Genomic DNA, 14938 nt, shown 5'->3' on the forward strand with positions numbered 1-14938 from the left:
ATTTTATATTCAGTGTTTATTTCCAGAGTGGAACTAGAAATTCTCAAGTCTAATCTGACACACGAATGAGCTCTTTAACCTAAAAGCAACACTATTTCATCTCTGTCCAGTGCTGGGCTGCGTTTCCCAAAAGCATTGTAATCCTAAATTGATTGTAGCTCCATTGGTTTCAATGCGTCTACGATGTACTTAATCTTACGATGCTTTTGGGAAACACAGTCTGGTAGTAACTGATTAGGCTACATGTAATCTGGATCACTAACCAGATTGCAAACATTAAGTAGGCTAATTGTAATTAGATTATATTACTTTTGAAATACTTGTATCAGATTACAGTTACCTTTTTATTGATTAGCCTACATGATTACATAGGCTATTACACAATAGCAATAAATTATTCATATTTTCATTATCAATTTTTGTCTTGCAATTTGTAATAAGTAATGGACTCAAATTTGTAAGTAATCTACCCAGCACTGTCTGTGTCATTATTAGCATCAGCATCATCTTAACATATGAAGAGTTTATTTGCAAAAACAGATAACTAATAGATACCTTTTTATTATGTTATCATGTTTTTATTCTTTTATTGTGTTAGTTAGTGTTATTTTTTAACTTAATCAAAATAACCCAACTGCAGTTTGATTGAGATTAATTGGAATGCACAATGAAAAAACATGATTTAAAATTTTTTTTTTAAATCGAGTTATCTGTTTTTGCAAATGAACTCTTCATATATGTATTGCTGGTAGATCATCAGGTCAAACCTCAGGTTACTGTGAACATCACGAAACTCCGCCCTTTTATGACACTTACCAGGAAAGTCTTTTCTTGGTGTCATAAAAGGGCGGAGTTTCAGTGGTAGAGGTAACGAATTACAATTACTCACGTTACTGTGATTTAGTAGGTTTTTTTTCGGGACTTGTACTCACGAGTATATGTTTAAGTCTGTAATTTTATCTTTTTACTTAAGTACAAATTAATCAAAGTATTCTACTTTGCTACATTTAAAATCACAATTCATTGAGTACGCCTTACCGTGCGTTCACACCGCTGCCGTCGAGAGCGTCAAAGTGGCCGGAAGTCATTCATTTTCAATGTGAGCCGGCGGCAGCGGAACGGCGCAGTGGGCATCAAGGAGAGTTGAAGTCAGGTCAACTTTATGGTAATGAGCTATGACGCGGTTGGCCGGCAACCAATCGGAGCGTAGAAGTCCTCAGCTTGACAGGATTCCAGAGAATGCAGTCCTGTAAACTTGGTTTCGACTACGTTAGTTCCCAAGCATTTTAAGCTAGAACACTTGTTTTTCAGCGGGAATGCAATTCATTGGCTCAAAACAACACCGATTTGACCAATTACATTTAGGCTACACTTCAAACAGGACAGTTTGTAATGCAGGCTGCGCACAAATTAATGTTAATGTCAATTAAAGGCCAAAGCTAGTTAATGTCTTCGCCTATAAACTGCATGTTGAAATTAGGCTAGCACTTAACCATATAGGGTGACCATAGTGCCATTTTCCCAGGATGCGTCCTGGCCAGGATTTCTATATTGCCTAAAATATCTAGGTTTTGGCTTTGTTTGCGTGTGCAGACCGATCCAAAATACCTCGAGAGCATTTTGAAAGCACAAGGAGCCGTCTGTATGGCATTTTGATATCATACACCGATCGGTCTGCACACGCAAACAAAGCCAAAACCTAGATATTTTAGGCAATATAGAAATCCTGGCCAGGATGCATCCTGGGAAAATGGCACATATGGTCACCCTACTTAACCATGAACACAAAAACACAAATGGTTTTTATTGGTTTATTTTGTTAGCAAACATGTAACTATAATTAAGTTCTTTCCATCGATCATTTTCTTACTTTCACATTTAAAATATTTAATTTAACCATGAACACAAAAACACACCACACAAATGGTTTTTATTGGTTTATTTTGTTATCTGGACTATAATTAAGTTCTTTCCATCGATCATTTTCTTACTTTCACATTTAAAATATTTAATGAGGTTAACTTATACCCTACTTGTGGTCAGAACAGCCTGCACTGAGGTCTACTCTGCAGGATCAGGAAACAGTCCTCCATAAAATGTGCTGCACACATCTGAATATTTGGGTTGAAGTGTTCTGGAACAGTGTTGTAAATACAACTTAACCACTGATTTCTAGTCGTGTCCTCTTTTGGAAGACCAAACAAAGTAGTTTCGCTTTCACAACGAAACACACGGTGGGCAAGAGTGAGCAGAGGAGGGCGGGCTTGAGAACGGCACGGCCGGCGTATTTGTAATTTGTTTTGCCCGTCACGAAAAGAGGTAAATCCGGCCCTGCACATGCCTCCCGCTGTCATGCCCTTCGGGAGAGGTGAATGAAGTTACAACTGATGAAAAAGTACAAAATTTGTTACATGAATGGTTATGGAATAAAATTTGATTTGACAGTTACCCTCCAATCAAACACAAACACAGTGAAATTCATATCAATCTTTAATTGTACTTAGAAATTTTGCGCAACAAATCTTTTTTTTTTTTTTGTCCTTTTTCCTTTAATGATTTACACCAGGGCAGATTTAAAGTCGATCTGAATCTCTCATGCCATTATTCCTGCAGGAGCAGCTGAAACGGACCTCTTACATAAAGTGCTTCTGTCAACGATCGCTTCTCTTTTTTTGCAATAGAAAAATTGAAAAGACGGTGAAGGACAAAAAAATTCCATGGCTCACGAGAAGAGTGAAGGAAGGGGAATTCCTTTTTTTTGTTTTTTTTTTTAAAAAGAAAGAAAAAAAAAACAGAAAAAAGACAGAAAGAGCAAAGAAAGTTCAGTGAAGGCCGTTTCAGCCCAGGATCAGACTGGATTTGCCACCAGGTGGGTTCCTACGGCCGGAGGGGTTGTTGGCAGCAGACGGGGCAGAAGGCTGTGCGGCTTCCTCTTTCTGCTCCACAACCTCCTCTGGAAAACAAACACACAGCGACAAACGTTAGCATACTAATGACCTACTCCATCTGACACTGTGATTCTGACACCAAGAGCATTGTTTGCAGGTATGACGGCAAGTAAGTTTTCATTAACATTGTTTGAAACGGAGGTGCCCAAACTTTTAATAGGAAGGGCCAAAAATCAAACCTGATTGAAGGCAGTTGGACAAAAGTAAATACATTATAAAATATATTACATTGTGAATTTAATTTATAAAATCAAAATAATTTGTATTTTTTTTTTTACATTTTAATGCAAATTTTAATGCAAACCCCCCCCCCCCCCCCCAAAAAAAAAACACTAAAGTAAAATGCTTTGATGGCATGTCTATTCTTGTTATATTACATGGTGGGCCAAATTAAAGGTCCCTGGTTTGCGCATCTCTCGTTAAAACAAACTACAACTAACCATATGCATGCTTTTAAACTAACTAGTATTTTACTAAAAATTCATGTCAGACAGATGCAACACTGATGGGTTGATTATTAAAACTATACAAAATAACAATCATCCGCATGACAGTAAACACGGATTAAGTTGAAGTGAGTGAACATGGTTTATACATTATTAGCTGCATGAAATCATTCAAAGGACATTTAAAAAGACAACAATTGAACATTTTTCCTATTCGGTTTGATAATTTTGCGTATTATTTGGTCTGTGCAGCTCATGGTAATTTTAACATTTCATTGTTTAAACTTTTGGTATCTCAGTAATAAGATAGTTCAATCTTAAAGAGACAGTTCACCCAAAATGAAAATTCTGTCATCATTCACTCACCCTCAAGATAATCCAAACCTGTAGGAGTTCTTCTTCTGTTGAACAGAAAAGACGTTATTTAGAAGAATGTTGGTAATAAAACGGTTGATGGTAGCTGTTGACTTCCATAGCATTTTTCCCCATACTATGGAAGTAAATGGCTACCAGCAACTGTTTTATTACAAACATTCTTCTAAATATCTTCTTTTGTTCAACAGAAGAAAAACTCCTACAGGTTTGGAACAACATGAGGGTAAATGACACTTCCCATTTTTTGGTCAACTATCCCTTTACTATATAAGTATACCTTTTTATTTATTTATTTTAGTATTGACATGGTACTGTATGCATGTGAAAGCAGCGGTGCTTCAGAACTACAATCACAAAGTCACTCAGCACATCAGGACCAAGTCTCTAATGGATTTTAAGGTCAGTATATTTGCATTTTATGGTGATGGGACCAGTCTTCCTGGAAGTGTTCGATGCAAGTGTGTTTGGTAAGGTGTGACTCAGAAACAGCTCACTGAAAGACTCGTCATACACTCACAGGAGAAGCATTTGTCTCATGAACACTCAGTAACGTACATCAGTACAGCCTGAAATATATTCTACATAACTATATGAATGCAGATGCTTTAATTTGACAGATTGTGCCAACCCCAAATAATGCAACGAGTACAAACTGCTATATAATTCTTGCCATAAGGGGGTGATATAAATGGACATTCATAAACGGACTGTAGAATAAAACAGAATAGAATCTTGCTAAGGTTAGTTAACCCCTTAACTGTCACTCACATTTTTGAACATAGACGTGAAAGTGCACGATCCAAACTTAAATTTGTATAATTCATGAACAAAAACATTTTGTAACATGATATTGAAGTACCATTTTCATGGTAAGGCAATGTTCGATTTTAAAATGGGTTTCAAAGGATGAATTTTGAGATTTAAAGGCTTTCAACTGATATATAATTTCTGATGATTTCTAAAGTGTGATGGAGAAAAAGGCAACAAAGACGACTTTTTGTGACAAAGGTCAGAACTCCTGTTACGATGTAGATTTTTGAGGTGCACTCTTGTCAAACATTAATCTATTACTTTTCCTACATAATTTTTAACAAAAACATTGAATTTCCAACGATATATAGTTTGTCATGATTAGATTAGGATTTAATTGTAGTATAGTTAAGTAAACATAGGCGTCCCACAGAGGGGACGGGTGACAGTTAAAGGGTTAAAGTTCTGTTTTTTATACAGCATTATCTAATAAAAACAGCTGTAACTCAATGTTTAAATTCTGAGTACAGCCATTTGCTCAGATGAGCTGAGGCAAGATATTATGCAAAACTGTTTACTGGTAAAAAGCCACAGCCAGCAGACATGGAGACCCCAGGAGCGGATAATATTTACACGGTTTGCATTAAATAAAGGCAGAACATGAACACTAGAGCAGGACTGATAAACAAACAGACTCGTTATGTGAACTCAGATCAACCACTAAACATCCCATGAATAATGAACACTTCTGTGTTTAAGAGATACAGTATGGTCATAATTAACTAAATTAACAGCATAAGTAGCAGCTAGTTTTAAGCATATAAAAGAAGTAAATACAATTTTACAAAAAATCAATTAAATAATTACTAAAATGTAAATAGTAGTAGTTATACTAGTTTTATTATTATTAAAATACAGTCGTGGCCAAAAGTATTGGCAGTGACACAAATTTTGTGTTTTGCAAAATTGGCTGCTTAAGCTTTTTTGGTGTTCATTCACATAAACAAAATGTGTGTCACTGCCAATACTTCTGGCCACGACTGTACTCGTTTTTATATAGTTCATTATTATTAAATTAATGTTTAATATAATTTATTATTATTACTACTACCACTACTTACATTTGAGTAATTATGTAAAAACTACTCTGAACATTTAAATGGGGGGAGACCCACTGCATAAATAATCATAATGATCTCTAAATGAACGTAAAAGTTATCTAATTTTGTAATATAATTTTATATATTTATATACTATAATTTTATATTACTACTACAAATACTAAACATTTAAATGTACATTATTATTTTTAGACTACTGATAGATAATTGAAAAGAGGGGGGGGGGGGGGGGGGGAAATAGCCATTAATAGGTCAATCTGATAAGACTTTTTTACAGAATAAAATACATGTTCATTTTTTGTAGGTCTTGAAAGTCTCTTGACTCATAATACATATATTATTAAGATTTATTTGTATGTATATTCTCCCATGTCTTGAAACTGTCTGGCCTTTATTGTTCATGATTAATCACTGCAAACTTAAAGAAAATATTTCAAATAAATAATGCTCACGCTATAAATAAGTATTTACTTTTTATTTAAGGATGCAGAAAACAATGTTACAAAATGTTTTTTTTTATTTATAATAGATTTAATTTTATGTATTTTCTGTCTGTCTAGACTCTCTCTGGCTTCATAGTACTTGTTTAATGCACACATTATTTTTTACAGTATTTATTTTGATGAAAGGTTGCAGAAAACTATTTCAAATTTATTCATAATAAAGATTTCTGTATTCATTTATTGTATGCATTTTCTGTCAGTCTTGAATTTGTCTGGTATTACGGTTTACGATTGATCATTGCACACCAACACTGAAAATGTATTGTATATATTTTTCTCCTTCTTCAGAATAAAATGTACAGATGACTTGTTAACAGCAACACCAAGAACATGCATCAAGTAAATAAGGCTCATGTTGACTAAGAGCATTAAATCCATGAATGGGTGTGTCAGTGAACTACACTGAATGACCTACATTCACATCACACTCATTAACCTTGTGTTTGTGAACTCACAGTGTTGTTGGAGGACTGTTCGACGGGAGTGCCGTTATCATAGACGATGACCGGCTGGCATCGTCTCAGAGGAGCCGAGGAGTAGGATATACATGTTGAATCCGATCCTAGACAATGGCATCTTAAGAGTTGGCGGAAGGTTGAGCAGGATGGCAATGCCAGAAGAGTTCAAACATCCAATATTTGATTCAATGATAAGTCATCGGTGTAGATTATTAAATGGACCATATTCACAATAAGTCAGGTCATTGTGGTAGAAGCCAATTGCTTGCTAAACTCCATAAAAGATACTGGCTTACCAGAGGTAATGCTACTGCTAGGAAAGTCATCGGAGATTGCCTTTTCTGTAGACAATGTTCAATTGCAATGGATCTGCAATTGAACAAAAGATGGCAGACTTACCCCCTAAATTGAATCACTCCTGATTTACCACCTTTCAGTCACGTTGGAATCGATTACTTTGGTCCCATTGAGGTGAAGGGGGCAGAGCTCATGTCAAAAGATATGGAGTGATATTTACCTGCTTTAATAGTAGAGCTGTTCATCTTTAAGTGGCCTATTCGCTGAACACAGATTACTATATTTGTGCTCTCAGAAGATTTACGTGTAGAAGGGGTCAAGTCAAGGAGATAATTTTGGATAAATGGAACCAACTTCATCGGGGCAGAGCGAAAATTGAGAGAGGCACTTGCTGACATCAACCAAGATAAAATACAGAAGGTACTGCTGAGAGAGAATGTGAAGTGGACTTTCAATCCTCCTTTAAGTTCTGATCATGGAGGTGTATGGGAACGAATCATTCGAATTCTCAAAAAGATCCTATACTCCATCCTGAAACAGCAGACCCTTGATGATGAAGGCCTACAGACTGCTTTATGTGAAGCGGAAGCCATACTCAACGATCGTCTAATCATTGCAGTTTCAGAGGATGCTAAAGATCCAGAGGCCTTAACCCCTAATCATTTGCTTCAGATGAAAGGAGTTCCTATTTTGACTCCTGGGATTTTTCAGAAGGATGACATCTATTCCAGAAGAAGATGGAAATATAAGTACAGTATATTTGCGACCTTTTCTGGAAACAACGGATTAGAGCGTACCTCCCGCTAATGCGGAAGAGGCAGAAGGGGAACAAAAACAAACAAAACCTTAAAACTGGTTATATTGTTCTCACTATCGATGATACTTCACCACGGAACTCTTGGCCTTTAGGTCGAATTTTGGAGACATTTCTGAACAGCAAAGGGTATGTACGCAGAGTTAAAGTGAGGACAAAGAACAGTATCCTGGAGAGACCTATTAGCGAATGATGCTTCCTAAAAGGACATGTCATGAGAATCTAAAGAAACTGACCAGAAGACTCTACGACACTTTTGGCCAATTTTCTTTTGTTAAAAATCATGGCTCTTTTTTTGAATGAATTATTAGAATTGTCACAAGTTTACAATTAGGGGCCGGAATATTGGAGCCATTTCTTTTTCTATTTTCATATCTTGGACTGAATGTTCTGATTTACTAATTTGAATATAATTAATTTTATGTTTGATAATTATTATGTTTGAATATTTGCATTGAATGTTATGAAATTTTCAATTGAGACTCTTATATTATTGCAGTTGTGTATTTGGTGCAGGGAAGGAAGTAGGTGGAAGCGGATACAATTTTCAGACCGTGTGTTCATGTGGCTGTATGTGCTAATGTTTAACGGTGAAGCTATGGTTCAACTGTTGATCTTATGGATTGTTGTTTTGCGAAAATAAATTATTAAGAAGCTATGCTACAGACTCGCGCGTCAATTGTTCACCCCTACCTGGATAGCGGCTTATCACAAAATTGCCGCTACAATGTCACAAATATTCTCCATATTGCTGTTAAATGTAAATGTTCATGACTTTGATTTTAAGGTCATTTTGTATAATAAACCATTCTGGTTCAATGTTGGGTCACAGCTTGATGTTTGAGTCATGAAACAACCTGTTTGAAATAACATCACCCTGACATGATACGGTGTTGTCTGGAATCAGACGCTGAAATAAACAAGAGACACATTTGCAACAGGTTTGTCTGATGTGGGAGGAAAAAAGCCGCTGGTGACCTGAATGAGCTGCTATTACCACAGACGACACACACACACCTCGAGGCTTTGAGGAGTGTTTGAATGACGTGACCCTAAGGTCAGAGTCCTCCACACGTCTAAAAGAACAACAGCAGCCGCTTGCATTTCAACACTCAAGAAACAAAGAGCTTTTGGTTTGAAAAAAAAAAACGCTGCATCCTATTGTGAGTCAATGGAGTGTTTATGAGCATCAAATGAGCTCAATAGTGACACACACACACACTTCTTCAGCAGTCTTTGCTCTGGGAGATTTTATACTAAATGTTCAGAAATGAATGTGTACGTAATTAGGCACTGTAGGGAGACCGACTCGATGAAACCACTCACAGTGTTTCATGGGAGTGTCCGGTCACTGCTGAGCCATTTTGCAGTGACTCCTGTTGCCATGGTAACAGTGATTCTGCAGGATTATGGGAAGTGGAGTTTTTGACAGGAATAATATTAACAAAGCCTCTTTAAGGGAAGCCTTCAAGGTTATCAAAAAAAAAAAAAAGAAAGGCATAATGCTGCAACACACTGGCAAGGAGACAAGAGGCTGTTTCTTTAAATGGATGTCAGTGAAGAAGCTTTGATACGCTGAACAAACTGCTTTTGTGGCTACAAGCTTATTTAATGAATCGACAGCCTATCGACTAATCTTCAACATGCTTAGCAATAATTGTGTTTTGGATTGATGTAGTTTTAGCTTACACTGGGAATAACAGCTGTTTTTTAAGAGACGTCATGGACAATTTTGCACCAAGTAGTTCTCATTTCATCTTCTCATATGTTATGGCCATATATGCATTTTTTTTTAAGAAATTGTGCGTGTACCTGGATTTATTATTGTCCTTTATTTTCTTCTGAATATTTCAATTACATATTTTAAAGGCTGTTTTCTTAAAATTAGTTTGTTTCTCCACTTTAGCAGCACTTACATGCACCAAATTTTACAGTTTTATTGCCACACTGTAAAACATTATTGGGATTTTAAGAGTAAAAGACTAAAAATGCTACAGTAAAAACCTGTTAACAGTAAGTTTCCATACTATATTCTGTGAATAAATGTAATTTTACAGTAAAATACTGTTAAAAATAAGTTTTTTGGAAGTGAAAAAGAAAAAGTCATTGTATAATTTACAGTGAAAAACCGTGAATTGACACTCCCAGAATTCCCTGCATGACACTTTAGTTGTTTTTTTGTAGTTGTTGAAATAGCATGTTTCTTCTTCTTCGTTTTTTATTATTAGATGTGTACATTAGGGTTTAATCTTACATGTAATGTTGTTAAATTAATGTTTATTGCATTATTTCAGTTTCATGTGTCACCATGATGGGCTTTAGTGTTTGTGTGAATGACACTGTGTGCACCTATATATATATATATATATATATATATATAAGAATAAGAAGAAAATACCCTCCTCAGCTCGTAGAAAAGCTGTTTGTGATGAGCTTTGGTCCATCACATGACTTTCTCATCACCACCAAATTTTGGTGATGGTTCAAAACAGATATTAACACTTCAATATGTTGGTTTATTAACATTACATCAGTTAATGAAATACGGTATTTTATTGTGAATTTAAGTTAAATCTGTAAAACCTAAAATGTTGCAACCATATTTTTTATGGTGAAGTTCTGGCAACCACAGCTGCCGGTATTTTACCGTAAATGTCAGTTTTTTTTTTTTTACAATGCATCTATATTCTGAAGGTTATTACAGAGGGGTTTGTTCATACATCATTCACCTGGTTTTATTGTTGTCCTTTATTTATTTCCATGTGTAAATTTCAATTACATGCTTTAAAGGCAGTTTTCTCAAAATGAGTTTATCCACTTCAGCAGCACTCACACCAAATTTTACGGTTTTATCCCAATCTATATTCTGAAGATTTTTACTGAGGGGTTTGTTCATATACCATTCGCACGGATACATATTGCAGACTGCTTTCAGACTGCTGACAGTATTTTCTGATTTATGCAGTAATAGAGATATCAAAAATCCCTACTGTAAAAACCGTCACCTCTAATACGTCAGCAAACTAGGAACTTTGAACCTGGCTTTATCCAGTGTTCAGATTTTTTTTCTCTGGAAATGTTTGCAAATCAGTGCATATTTAATTAGAAAATGCCTCATTTGCTTATTTAAACATAACATTTCAGTAATACAAAACAATTCTCTCAAATGTACTGTGATTAATCAACCAGGGAAAGTATGATGATATCCATTTGTTAAATGTGTACACTATTCACCCTTGATGTCTTGCCTTAATGGAGAAAATGTAATGGGATTTTAACTTTCACAAGTGACTGTTATGCTCCATTAGCTGACAAAAAAACTAAAACCCCTTACAAAACAATAGACAATCACAACGACATCCTGTCAGGCACCTCTGGCCGACACGCTGAACGTCCTGTCAAGACACGACAGCAGCTCATTCAATCAGACCGACACTATAAATCCACAGATCCTACACTCATGCATAATAAACATACATGAAAATGCCAAGAGTTTTCCCTAAAGTCAGTAGGCAAAATTCAAATCAGTCATTTACAAGCTCCGAGACCTGAAGACGTGAAGTTCATGGCATCAAATCTTTAAAGTACATTACGTTTTTTGGGACGCTTAGATCTGCTAAGGCATATCTAGTTTGCTTGCTACTGAATTTAAGCTTTGTTTTCGGAGTTACGGCTGTAAAATAACCAGACACCCCAAACGCTGCAGCGGGATCCACCATCTCAGACGAGAGCCATGCAATCGCCTTTAGAGAGAGAATAACCAGATATACTAAGGACACCTGCCCGAGTGAAGCATTAGCGCTGAATCAAAGCTCAAGATTATCCCCATACCAGCGTTTATCCGTATATGAGCTTGCGCAGGGCTAAGCAAACGACTACTGGCTGCATTCAAAACACAATGCGTTTCTTTTCCAGAAAACGAAGATGCTGTCAAACTCTGAACATCTAAACACAGAGGTGCCTCGCTGTCTACATACGCAGCTCTCTTCTGAGGCAACATTCTACATAAGTGACGGATTTGGAGCGGTGTGTGAAGCACATGGGAGACGATTTCAGTAGAGTTTGGCATGTTGCTAAACTAACAACGTGCTGCTTTAAGCATACAACCACAGCACTGGCATTGGGCAAATAGCTTTAAATTATTAAATATGTATTTATAAGTCAACATTTCTCTTTCCGGTGTAAAACAGAAATGCTTCATCATGATGTGACTTGCTATCATTCCCTACATCATGAGTCACTTCCTGAATCACTGGACTGTCAGGATACTTGCCCAGGAAATGACATCATGCCAAAGGTATGCCCACACACTTGTGGTCGAGCAATTGTTAGTGACCATCATCATCATCATCATCACCTCCAGCTCTTCTTTTGTCTCGCTTCTGATCGCAACAAACCCCTTTAAATGCATTTACCTGGAGCTGTTTTTGGCACCAGGCTCCATGCCTTGGAAGTTGGTCGTTGTAGTCATGTTGAGCGGGTAATGTGCTCGCTAAACCGCGTTAGAAAGGCTTCAGCTGGACTGAATTCGCCTAAAGTCCTTTATCCCGCATGGACTCCACCCGGACCAGCTGAAATCCGAGCGCAGCGGAGCGGCCCTTTAGACCAGCCCACGAAGCCCCGCGAGAGAGAGAGAGAGAGAGAGAGAGAGAGAGAGGCGGAGAGAGACGGGGCGGGGTCGCGAGAGTCGTCCGATTCAGATGTGTCCTCCTGTCTGTTGCTGGAAAACGTCAATTGTGTCTTCATCCTCCATTTCCAACTGCGGAAGAACAACATGAGGTAATTTATTATTCACTATTATTAATAAACACAAGCGACGTGAGGTCAGTAGAGAGTCACATGAGGTGACCTCTTTCAGAATTCCCAAGACTTCCCGTTCACTGTGAAATTGACACCTATCTGCTGTAATTACATTTCACTCCTATCCCATGATGCAGCTGCACAATGATGCTGTCAAGCCAGATTTATTCAGTGGGTGAGATGCAGTCTATTATGTTTGAAAAAAAAAAAACGTGTTTTCTTGCCTTAATGTTCATCTGAGAGCACACATGATGCCTGTTCTTTCTAAATCAAACAACAAAAGCTTTAAAGTCAACATGAAATGCATTTAACTTCCAATCTAAGAAAATAAGAGCAGGACTTTATCCACCAGCATTTGACTGGATAATAAAAAGTGGCCTATGATATGATTGGTTCATTTTCCTCATTTTTCAATGATAATACGAACTGGATTCTGATGATTATATTATACAAATTTCATACTGTAATAAACGTTAAAAGTTAACTTTTTTAAAAATGGCCATAAATGAAAAATGAAATGATCATAAATTAGGCCGTACAAGAAACACTATTCTAATATTCTACAACTTAAAATAAATAAAATTAATAAATAAATTTAGTCATTTAGCAGACGCTTTTATCCAAAGCGACTTACAAATGAGGACAATAAAAGCAGTCAAAAGCTAGTGTTTTTTTTTTTTAAATAAAAAAATTAAGATAAATATAGATAAAGTAGAAGTAAAATAGAATAGAAAGTGCTAGAGTTAGAGGGTCAAATAAAGGTGGAAGAGATGTGTTTTTAGTCGTTTCTTGAAGTTGGTTAAGGACTCAGCTGCTCGGATTGATTTGAGCAGGTCATTCCACCAGGAGGGAACAGTTAATGAAAAAGTCAGTGAAAGTGATTTTGTGCCTCTTTGAGATGGCACAATAATACACCATTTACTTACAGAACGCAAGCTTCTAGAGGGCACATAACTAATGAATTTAGTTAAAGGGGTGCAGAGCCAGTGGTGGTTTTGTAGGCAAACATTAATGCCTTGAATTTAATGCGAGCAGCTACTGGTAGCCAGTGCAAATTGATGAACAGAGGTGTGACATGCATTCTTTTCGGCTCATTAAAGATTAATCTTGCATCGGCATTTTGGATTAATTGTAGAGGTTTGATAGAAGTGGCTGGAAGACCTGCCAAGAGAGCATTGCAATAGTCCAGCTGTGTGATAAAGGCTGAGACTTGATTGAACACAACTCATTCAAGTGTTTTTGCAATGAAAGGTAGAAGAGAAACCGGTCTGTAGTTCTCTAAAAGAATTGGGTTAAGAGTGGGTTTCTTACGAAGTGGGGTTATACGAGCCTGTTTAAATGCTGAGGGAAAAACACCAGTGTGAAGGGATGTGTTAACGATGTGAGTGAGTGCAGGTACAACGGCAGGAGAAATGGGTTGAAGGGGATGAGATGGGTTAGGATCAGGCGGACAAGTAGTAGGATGATTGGAAAGGATGAGTTTAGAGACTTCTGCCTTAAGAGTGGAGAGAAGGATGAAAACGAGTGTATGTTTGCTGGTAAGATGTGTTTGACAGTTTGTGGAGTGGTTTGTAATTTTATTAATGAAGCATGTGGCAAAGTCGTCAGCTGTTAAGAGTTGATGAAGGAGGGGGAGGAGGAGGACAAAGGAGGGAGGAAAATGTTTTAAAGAGCATGCGAGAGTTAGGCGAATTGTTAATTTTGTTGTGATAGTATGTCCTTTTAGCAGTGGAGACATTAGCAGAGAATGAAGAGAGGAGTGATCGATATACATTAAGGTCAGTAGGTATTTTGTAATTTGCGCCATACTCTTTCTGCAGCTCTGAGCTTAGAACGATGCTCACGGAGAATATCAGATAGCCATGGGGCAGAAGGGGTGGTACGAGCTGGCCTGGAAGACAAGGGGCAGACAGTGTCTAAACAAGACGTAAGAGTGGAGCAGAAAGTATCAGTAGCACTGTTAACATCAATAGATGATAACTGTTCAGGGGAAGGAAGCAAAGATGAAACCATAGCAGATAGCCGGGAGGGTGAGAGAGAGCGTAGGTTACGTCGAAAAGTGACATGTGTAGAGGTATGTGTTGTGTCAGGAACACATTCATATATTCATATTAGGGACTCGATTTGAGACGTTGCAATTTCCTAATCGCAAAGCCTGCAATGTGGACGCGATATTACTCTGTTCCAGAGCATATGCATGACTGCCAGCCTTGAGTTGCAGTCTTACTTGCCCTGGGCAAGAGTGAGCGCACCTCCGTTCTCCCCAATCAGCACTGCTCTAGCCAACTGCGTAAACACCCACCATTAAAAAAAACAAAAAAACGGAACGCGAGACCTACTGGGTCAGATCGATAGTTAGGCAGATTAAAACTAAAGAAAACCGTATGCAACTTAAGCTTCGAAATGACAGACAACGAACAAAAAAT

Source organism: Sinocyclocheilus grahami, unplaced genomic scaffold, assembly GCF_001515645.1.
Source record: "Sinocyclocheilus grahami isolate Dianchi unplaced genomic scaffold, SAMN03320097.WGS_v1.1 scaffold1373.1, whole genome shotgun sequence".
NCBI lineage: Eukaryota > Metazoa > Chordata > Actinopteri > Cypriniformes > Cyprinidae > Sinocyclocheilus > Sinocyclocheilus grahami.